Here is an 8742-nt window from a genome sequence, read left to right as displayed (position 1 = left end):
CCCAAGCAGGCTCCACACTGTCAGCTTGGAGCCTGATGCAGGGCTCGAACTCACGAACCCAGAGATCATGACCTGCGCTGAAATCAAGAGTTCGACTTTCAACCGACTGAGCCAGCTGGGCGTCCCAGAGTGTAATTCAGCACCTTAAATGGTGCATGGTATTCCGCAGTGTGCTCTCACCAGCTTATCCTTTCCTCTAGAGATAGACATCTAGGTTGGTTCCAGCACAACGGTCTGTGGAGCAAGCTTGAACGAGTCCCCGTATGGAAGTGTAAGAGAGTTTCTCTGAACTGTATGATCCTAAGATATGCTCATGTTTAATTATGATGCAGTCAAACCCATCAGGTGCCTTTTGATTCTTCTGTAATAAGCTCTTTACTCCGAGATCATGAAAAAAAGTTATCCTGCATTTTCTTTCACTTGCTTTTATACCTTTACCCTCTGCAGGTAAGGTTTCAGTGATGGCAAGGTCTCTTGTACTCCTCACTGACACTTTCCCAGTAACAAGAAAAGCCTTTCACACATAGTTGATGTTCGATAAATATTTCTCAAGTGAAGGATGAATCCAGGGTGAACCTCTGTCCATGGTAAGAGGTATTTCCAACTTTGTATTTCTCCATATAGATTGGAGTAGTTTTCCCATTTCAACCTACTTAATAGTTAATGTCCCCTCTGATTTACAGTTCCTCCTTTATCCACAATGGTTCCAATGTTCTAATCTTATTGTCTGGTAGGATAGGCACCCTTTTATTTTTCAAACCGACTGAGTTATCTGTGGACCTTGGTTCCTCCATATACATTTAAGGATAAATATGTTACATTGCTCAAAACATCTTGATGGAATTTTGAGTGAATTTGCAAAGAGTTTGTAATTAGGGAAAACAGACATTCTTGTAATGCTGTCCCATGCATAAACATGCTATGTCAATTTACTCAGGTCATTTTTTTTTTTTTTTTAATTTAAGTAGGCTTCATGCCCAGCGCAGAGCCCAATGTGGGGCTTGAGCTCATGACCCTGGGATCATGACCTGAGCTGAGATCAAGAGTTGGACACTTCACTATATGCTAACTTGGATGTAAATTTAAAAAATAAATAAAATGGTAAAAAAAGAAAAAAAAGTTGGACATTTAACTAACCAAGCCACCCAGGTGCGCTGTCTTTTTTGTTCTTTAATGGAATCACAAATTTTCACTAGAGAAGTCTTGTACATTCTGTTAGATTAATTCCCAATTGTTTTTAGTTGTTACATATTCTGTCTTTTATTTTATTACATTTCTAGTAGCCTATGGCAGTGGAAAAATGTTTACTCTCTTGTTGGGATCTACTGGTCTACCCGTTGATCCTACTGTAAATCAAATTGTAAATTCTATGTAAATGATTTTGTCGGCTGTAAATAACACCACTCTGTTCTGTTTCCACACTTGTGAATCTACTTATTTTCTATGTTTCCGTGCTGAAATCTCGAGTATTCACTAAACAGTAATCACAAAAGGGGTCATTCTTGTGTGGGTCCCAGCACTGCATGGAAAGTTTAGAAACTTTCTCCATTTCGCCAACACATTTGCTGTTTTCATCAGAAATGTTTTGAGATCTGTTAAGTGATTTCTGCATCTACCGAAATTGTCACATTCCTTTTATCTTCATTCCATGAGAGGTAAATTATTGTAATAAAATTGCTGAGATGATCCCATCCTTTCATTGCTTCCCTTGACCATGCTGTATTATTTTCAATAAACTGTTGAACTTGGTAAGTGAATACTTCATTTAAGAGTTTTGCATTAAAGGGACGCCTGGGTGGCTCAGTTGGTAAGCGTCCAACTCTTGATTTTGGCTCAGGTCATGATCTCACTGTTTTCTGAGATGGAGCCTCCTCTCGTGGATCTTCGCATTGACTGTGCTGAGTCCAAGCTGGGGAGGGACAGAAGGAGAGAGAGAATCTGAAGTAGGCTTGGGCTCCAAGCCGTCAGCCCAGAGCCCAATGTGGGGCTCAAACTCAGGAACCATGAGATCATAACCTGAGCTGATGTCAGATGCTTAACCAACTGAGCCACCCAGATGCCCCAGTCTGGCCATTGATTATGTGTATGTGTGTGTGTGTACACTGGCTTATTTCCACATTTTGTAATAAATACATATAAGGCCATTATTTTAGCTCATGGTACTATTTTAGAAGTATCCCACAAATTTTAACATGAATAGTATTTATTGCTGTGTAGGTCAAAGTAGTTTTAATTTCTATCAAAATGTCCTCTTCAATCCAAGGACAATTTAGTAGTTTGTTATTGTTTTTACACATATATTTTAGCTTTTATTTTTGTGTCAATTCCAAACTGTAAAGCATTAAGAGTTCAATGACACGGTTTGACTTGATTTCTGATGCTTCCGTGGTGAACATTCTGTGAATATTTCATTTGTTTGAGAATTGTTTTTCCTTGTCATTTTGAAGTTCATTCTCGTGACCCATCCCATGTATTCAAGATTATGAATCATGCCAAACAAATATTTTATAGAAACTAATTACAATAGTTGGTATACAGATTGGCCCCCCCAGTTTTGCCATACCTGTTTTAACTATGTTAGTGGTATATTTTTAGGTGTATATCATTTCATAATTATTTTATAATCCTCTTAATCTATTTCTTTTATATGAAGTGATTCTCTTGGTCTCTTAGGATTTTTTTTTTTTTTTGCCTTTAATTATATTTTGCTTCATATTAAAATTGCTGTCCTGGCTTTCTTTTCATTCATACTTTCCTAGTATATAATTTCCCATCCCTTTGTTTACAAGTTTTCTCGTATCTTTTGTGTTAACTCTGTCTTCTGTAAACAAAATGTTGCCGGATCTAATTTTTCCCCAAGATTGTCTCCTTTTGTTTGGCAAGGTCAATACACTTACATTTATTACAATTTGTCTATTGGAATCCATTTCTGCCATTGTTATGAGATGAATGTTTATGTCCTTCAGTCCCCACATATGTTGAAGCTCTAATCCCCAAAGTGATTAAAAACAATTTTTTTTTAATGTTTATTTTTGACATAGAGCACGAGCAGGGAGGGTCAGAGAGAGAGGGAGACACAGAATCCAAAGCAGGCTCCAGGCTCTGAGCTGTCAGCACAGAGCCCCACACGGGGCTCGAACTCATGGACCGTGAGATCATGACCTGAGCCGAAGTTGGATGCCCTACTGACTGAGCCACCCAGATGCCCCTCTAATCCCCAATGTGGTTTAGAGGTGGGGCATTTGGGAGGTAATTGGGTTGAGAGGAGGCCATGAGGGTGGCCCTAATCCCTCTCATGATGGGATTAGGGCTTTTAGGAGAAGACACGACAGAGTGCTCTCTCCATGTGTAAGTGCCAAGAAAGGCTTTGTGAAGACACAGTAAGAAGGTGGCTGTTTGCACTGCTGGCAGTGACCGTCACCACATACCGAATCTGGGACACCTGACTTAGGACTTCCCATCCTCTGGAACGGTGAGAAATAGATTCTAATGCAATGTTTGTTGTTTAAACCACCCAACCCAGGGGCACCTGGGCTCAGTGGCTCAGTCGGTTAAGCCTCCGACTTCAGCTCAGGTCATGATCTCGCGGTTTGTGGGTTCGGGCCCCCCATCAGACTCTGTGATGACAGCTCGGAGCCTGGAGCCTGCCTCCCATTCTGGGTCTCCCTCTCTCTCTGCCCCTCCCCGACTCATGCTGTGTGTGTGTGTGTGTGTGTGCCTCAAAAATAAACATTAAAAAAAATTTTAACCACCCAATCTACAGTGTTTTGTTATAGCTGCCTGAACTAAGATAGAAATCTTATTAGCCTTTATATTTACTATGCATTTTGTTTCCTCCCTACCTCTCTTCTGCTTTCTAGTGAATAGATCACATTTACCTGTGTACCTTGAAGGCTCTATTTTAAAAAAAAATTTTTTTTAACGTTTATTTATTTTTGAGACAGAGAGAGACAGCATGACCGGGGGAGGGGCAGAGAGAGAGGGAGACACAGAATCAGAAGCAGGCTCCAGGCTCTGAGCCATCAGCCTAGAGCCCGACGCGGGGCTCGAACTCACGGACCGCGAGATCATGACCTGAGCTGAAGTCAGACGTTTAACCGACTGAGCCACCCAGGCGCCCCGGCTCTATTTTTTTAAAAGACAGTTTTTGGTAGTCACCCCTACCTTATAAAGACATGTATTTTTGCTTTTCTCTACAATATTTAAGATAGATCAATTGTTATAATTAAGCATACTCTCATTTCACTTCTGTTACCATCATCACTCTTACTTATCTTGCTTTCTGATGTTATCTAAAATTTGAATTATTATCTATTTCTTTTGGGTCCTTCATCATTTAAATAAACTATAGAGTTAATTTCTCATCCTTACTTCTTATACATTTCCAAACTCATAGCAGTCTCTGGAGTTTATTACTTTTCTTACTAGAATATTTCCTCCAAGGGTATTTGCAAAGAGGGTCTTTGAATAGCAAACCTTTTACAGCCTCACATACCTACAGCTTCCTTTTATGTCCATTTAAACAATAGTTGAGCTGAACATACAATATAGGCTTAAGGTGATTTTCTTTCAACAACATAAAAATCTTAAGCCATTATCATCATTTTGTATCCAGGATTCTTATTGACATGTCTAATGTCAATCTGATTCTCTTTATCATCTGATTGGTTTTTTTTTTTCCTGGAAACTTTAAAGGTGGTCTGTCTTTATGATCTTAAATTTCACAGTAATGTGTCTGAATAGAAGTTTTTCCTTTATCCTGTTTGAAAGTCCATATGCCATTTTATTCTCAAAGTTTTTTTTTAATGTTTTATTTTTGAGAGAGAGAGAGAGAGAAGGTGAGGGGCAGAGACAGGGAGACACGGAATCCGAAGCAGGCTCCAGGCTCTGAGCTGTCAGCACAGAGCCCAACGTGAGGCTTGAACTCACAAACTGCGAAATCATGACCTGAGCCGAATCGGACGCTTACCCGACAAGCCACACAGGCGACCACTTCATCTTTCTATACTTTTGGAAATTATTCTTTTTTTCCAAGATAACCTCCCCTTTATCTTCTCTCGCCTACTGGAATTTAGTTAAGAAGTGTCCTCTATTTTTTCCCTGCATTCTATTTGTTGATGTTAGGAAATGATCTGAGGAACATGAAAAGCCTCTCTAAAACGGATATAGTGCTTTTCTCATAGTTAGCAGTAGCACGAAAAGTTGCTCTTTGCAGAAATTAGTTACCAGAAACTGCAATGGCTAAAGTCAGCCACAAGAGAGCAGACAATCACCAAGAAAACAAAGTGCGTGTGTGTGTGTGTGTGTGTGTGTGTGTGTGTGTGTGTGTGTGTGTTTTAAAAAAAGCACCGCGAGGAACCATCATAGCTATAATGAAACATTGCTCGGAATAATACTCACCTCTCCTTTGGATGTTTAATCTCCAGTGTCGATAAGAGGATTAGTGTACGAGCCAGGTTCCCCGCTGGCATTTGAAACGCAGTAGAAACACTATTGTCACTCCTGCCTGGGGCTGAACTTCTTACAAATCATAGAGCAGATTCATACCAAAACCCTCGTGAATCAATGTTCTCAAGAGGCAGGACGGTCAGCTCTGTCGCTCATGGGCAGAGTGACTTGGGGCAGGTGGCTGAAACTCCCTTAGCCTCCGGTCAGCCGCGCCTAGAAAACGGAGGGATCATTCTCACTGCATAGGGTCTCGTGGGGAATCAGAGACCACGCCAGCATAGGTGAACCTTGAAACAGTAGAGCCTTTGCTCTTTCCTCTTCTGTGCAACGAGGGGGGTTGGTGAATGGGTCTCTAAATTCCTATCCTACACAAACATTCAGTGTTTAATGAAAATGCATTCGTCCCTGGAAAAGGTCCAAGTCAAAAAGACATTTCTGGGCCATGACCATTTCCTGAGAGTTTTTACCACGCTGGTGTGATGGAAACAGAGAAGAGCCATGTGGTGAGGAAGACGCCTGCTCCTCGGGTCTAGAGACCCAGGCCTCCGGGTCCTGTGCTGCCCATTCTCTGCCCCAAGTCTCAGGCTCTGCTTTGTCTCTGCCCCTAACCTCAGTTTACCCATCTGTGAGATGGGGCTGAAATAACGACGCCACGAGACGTGAGGATTCACGAGATCATGTGTGTGAATCTCTCTGAACGCAGTAAGAAGCTCTGTGTCCGAGGGATGGGCTTCATTGGACTTCCCAGCGGGTTCTTGAGAGACACACATGAGACAATGGATGCCAACTGATGAGCACAATTCCTGGAATGCGCGGGAACTTCAGAAACGTAGTAATACAGCTCCAGGTGCAAAGGCCGCAGTGGTAAAGCAGAAGTATTGAGAACTGGAATGGGATGCAGCGGCTGGAGAAGCGGCCGCGGGAGCCGGGCGGGCGCCTGGCATCGAAGTGTGACCCTTCTTACATTAGGCAGGACGCAGCGCCGGCTTCTGCTGCCTCTGTGACAAGGTGGCACCTGTCCAGGGAACTGAATTAATGGAGGCTCCGGCTGGAGACAAATGGCCCACACACTGGCCCATTAATCATCCTCCACTTTGAGAGTGGCCCTCCCTCGATCCTCTGAAGCCGGTGGTCAGGTGCAGAGACTGCGTGCGGGTAGGGGGCCCCGAGGAAGGGGCTGAAAGCCGTGGCGTTGGTCTAGGCCAGGCCTCAGAGAAAGCCTGGTCTAGTCCGTTCCACGCAATTTAGCACTAGATTGCGTGTGTGTGACATATGTATAAAATTTCCCGAAATAAGTGAGAAGTTCTTTGACTTCAGCTCACAGCACATCTCTATCGAGCTCCTGAGATGGGCCAGGGGCCGGGCTGCGGACTGAGGCGTTAGAGGTGAACGTGGCGTGGCCCCCGCCCTCGAGCTCAGGGACCCACGGGAGACTGGGCGGGAGCTCCGTTCCACGTCACTCGTGCCACGGGTGGTGCAGAGGCGGCTGGGGGTGGCGAGCGGGAAGGACTCCCGGTGGGGAAGGGATGCCTGAGCCGAAACGTGAAAAGACAGCCTGGCCAAGTCAGAGGAAAGAGAAAGGCAGGCAGACAGACAGCCCTGAACAAAAAAGTCATGGAAGCGATCCTGAGAAGTTTGGGGACTGGGGTATGGAGCGCGGCGGCAGTAGCCGGAGAGGCAGCTGGCAAGGTGGGCCGGGCTGGGGGTGATCTCGCGACCCCGCCTCAGACCCCGGCCACAGTGTCCAGCACGCACATCACTGCGGGGTGATGAGCAAGGTGTTGGCGAGAGATGGGGCTGGCGGCTGCAAACCGCAGCCTCAACCTCTGGCTTTTCTCACACGTGGGATCACTTCCCAGGCGGCCTACACGCCCTGGCCGGAAGCCCCAGCGCCTGGAAAACGGCAGACCTCGGCCCGGTTTAGAGAAAATTCACCAGGTCTGCTGCAAAGACCATCTGACAGTTCTTGACACAGAGGACCCAGCACTTAGAATGGAGCAAGGAAGACTGAAACAGAATTTACCAGATCACCTGGAGGATGCTGGGAAGCTAGTCCAAGATGGGTAGTCCAGACTCGTTCCGAGCTTTCCTATCCAGCAACCGGTGGGTCCACTGGGGGCTCAGGATGTGGAGGGAGCTCAAGCACTGGCTGAAGCTGCATGCCAGTCACAGGAACGATGGAGTTCACTTCCCTCCATCTCAAAAGGCCAGGCTGCTCCTCCACGGGCCTCACGGTGGTCTGGACCAACCTGAACCCTCGCAGGGAACCACAGGGAACACTTTTTTTTAAATGTTTATTAATTTTTTGAGAGACGGCACATGAGCAGGGGAGGGGCAGAGAGAGACACACAGAATCTGAAGCGGGCTCCAGGTTCCCAGCTGTCAGCATAGAGCCTGACATGGGGCTCGAACCAACAAACCACGAGATCATGACCTGAGCTGAAGTCAGATGCTTCACTGACTGAGCCACCCAGGCGGCCCCAGAGAACATCTTTTAAGTTGCCATGACTTAGCCCATGAAGCAGGGGCAGACACACCAGACCAACAGGAGTTACTCCAGAAACAGGAACCCAGAAAGCATCAGGTGGTAAACGTGGCAGGTGCTTTAAGGAAGAAGGTAGCAAATGGCACTGAGAGCTTCTAGAAGGTTTAAAGAGCAGAAGCAAAAAACCCAAAAAACAAAACAAGTTGCAATTTGTTGGGAGGTTGCTTTTTGTTTTGTTTTCCTTTCTGGCCTATGGCAAGGAGAAAATGCTGGCAGTTTCCTACTCTAACGGCCCGGTTCCTCAGGCACCTTCCACGAGAGAGCAAGCAGCCTGGGGTTGGTCTTTAAACATCTTGAGCTCGCCTCCCTGTCTGTGCAGCCTATAACCAAGGGGTTCGCTTCGCGGGACAGGCCTACTCCTGGCTCCCTGGAGTTGGACCATTTATCATGGCAGCAGCTGGAGATAAGCTGGACACAAAGAGGGTTTGTCTCTGAGGAGGGACGAGCCCTAGATACCAACGCGGAGGAATTTTCTCATTAGCAGGAAGTCAGTGGTGGGGACTGTGGGCTTTCACGGGGTGCCCCAGTGCAAACGGCAGCAGGGAGGGGGAGCGGGCTGGGGGGGTAAAGTACTCAGAGATGCTTTCACTGAACTTAAAGTTTCCAGAGTGGATTTCCTTGGGAGAGAGAAAAGACATGAAATGCCATCTGCACTTAGGACACGGTCAGGGGGAGGCGGGATTCATCTACCAGGCTGTATTTCTTTGTGCAGACTTAATTATGTGTTCCCACTCGCAGGGGGGCCGCCG

This window comes from Panthera pardus, unplaced genomic scaffold (assembly GCF_024362965.1).
Source record: "Panthera pardus isolate Hobbes unplaced genomic scaffold, ASM2436296v1 HiC_scaffold_21, whole genome shotgun sequence".
Classification (NCBI taxonomy): Eukaryota; Metazoa; Chordata; class Mammalia; order Carnivora; family Felidae; genus Panthera; species Panthera pardus.
The sequence above is the reverse complement of the archived record's forward strand: the minus strand, read 5'-3'. Positions refer to the sequence as shown.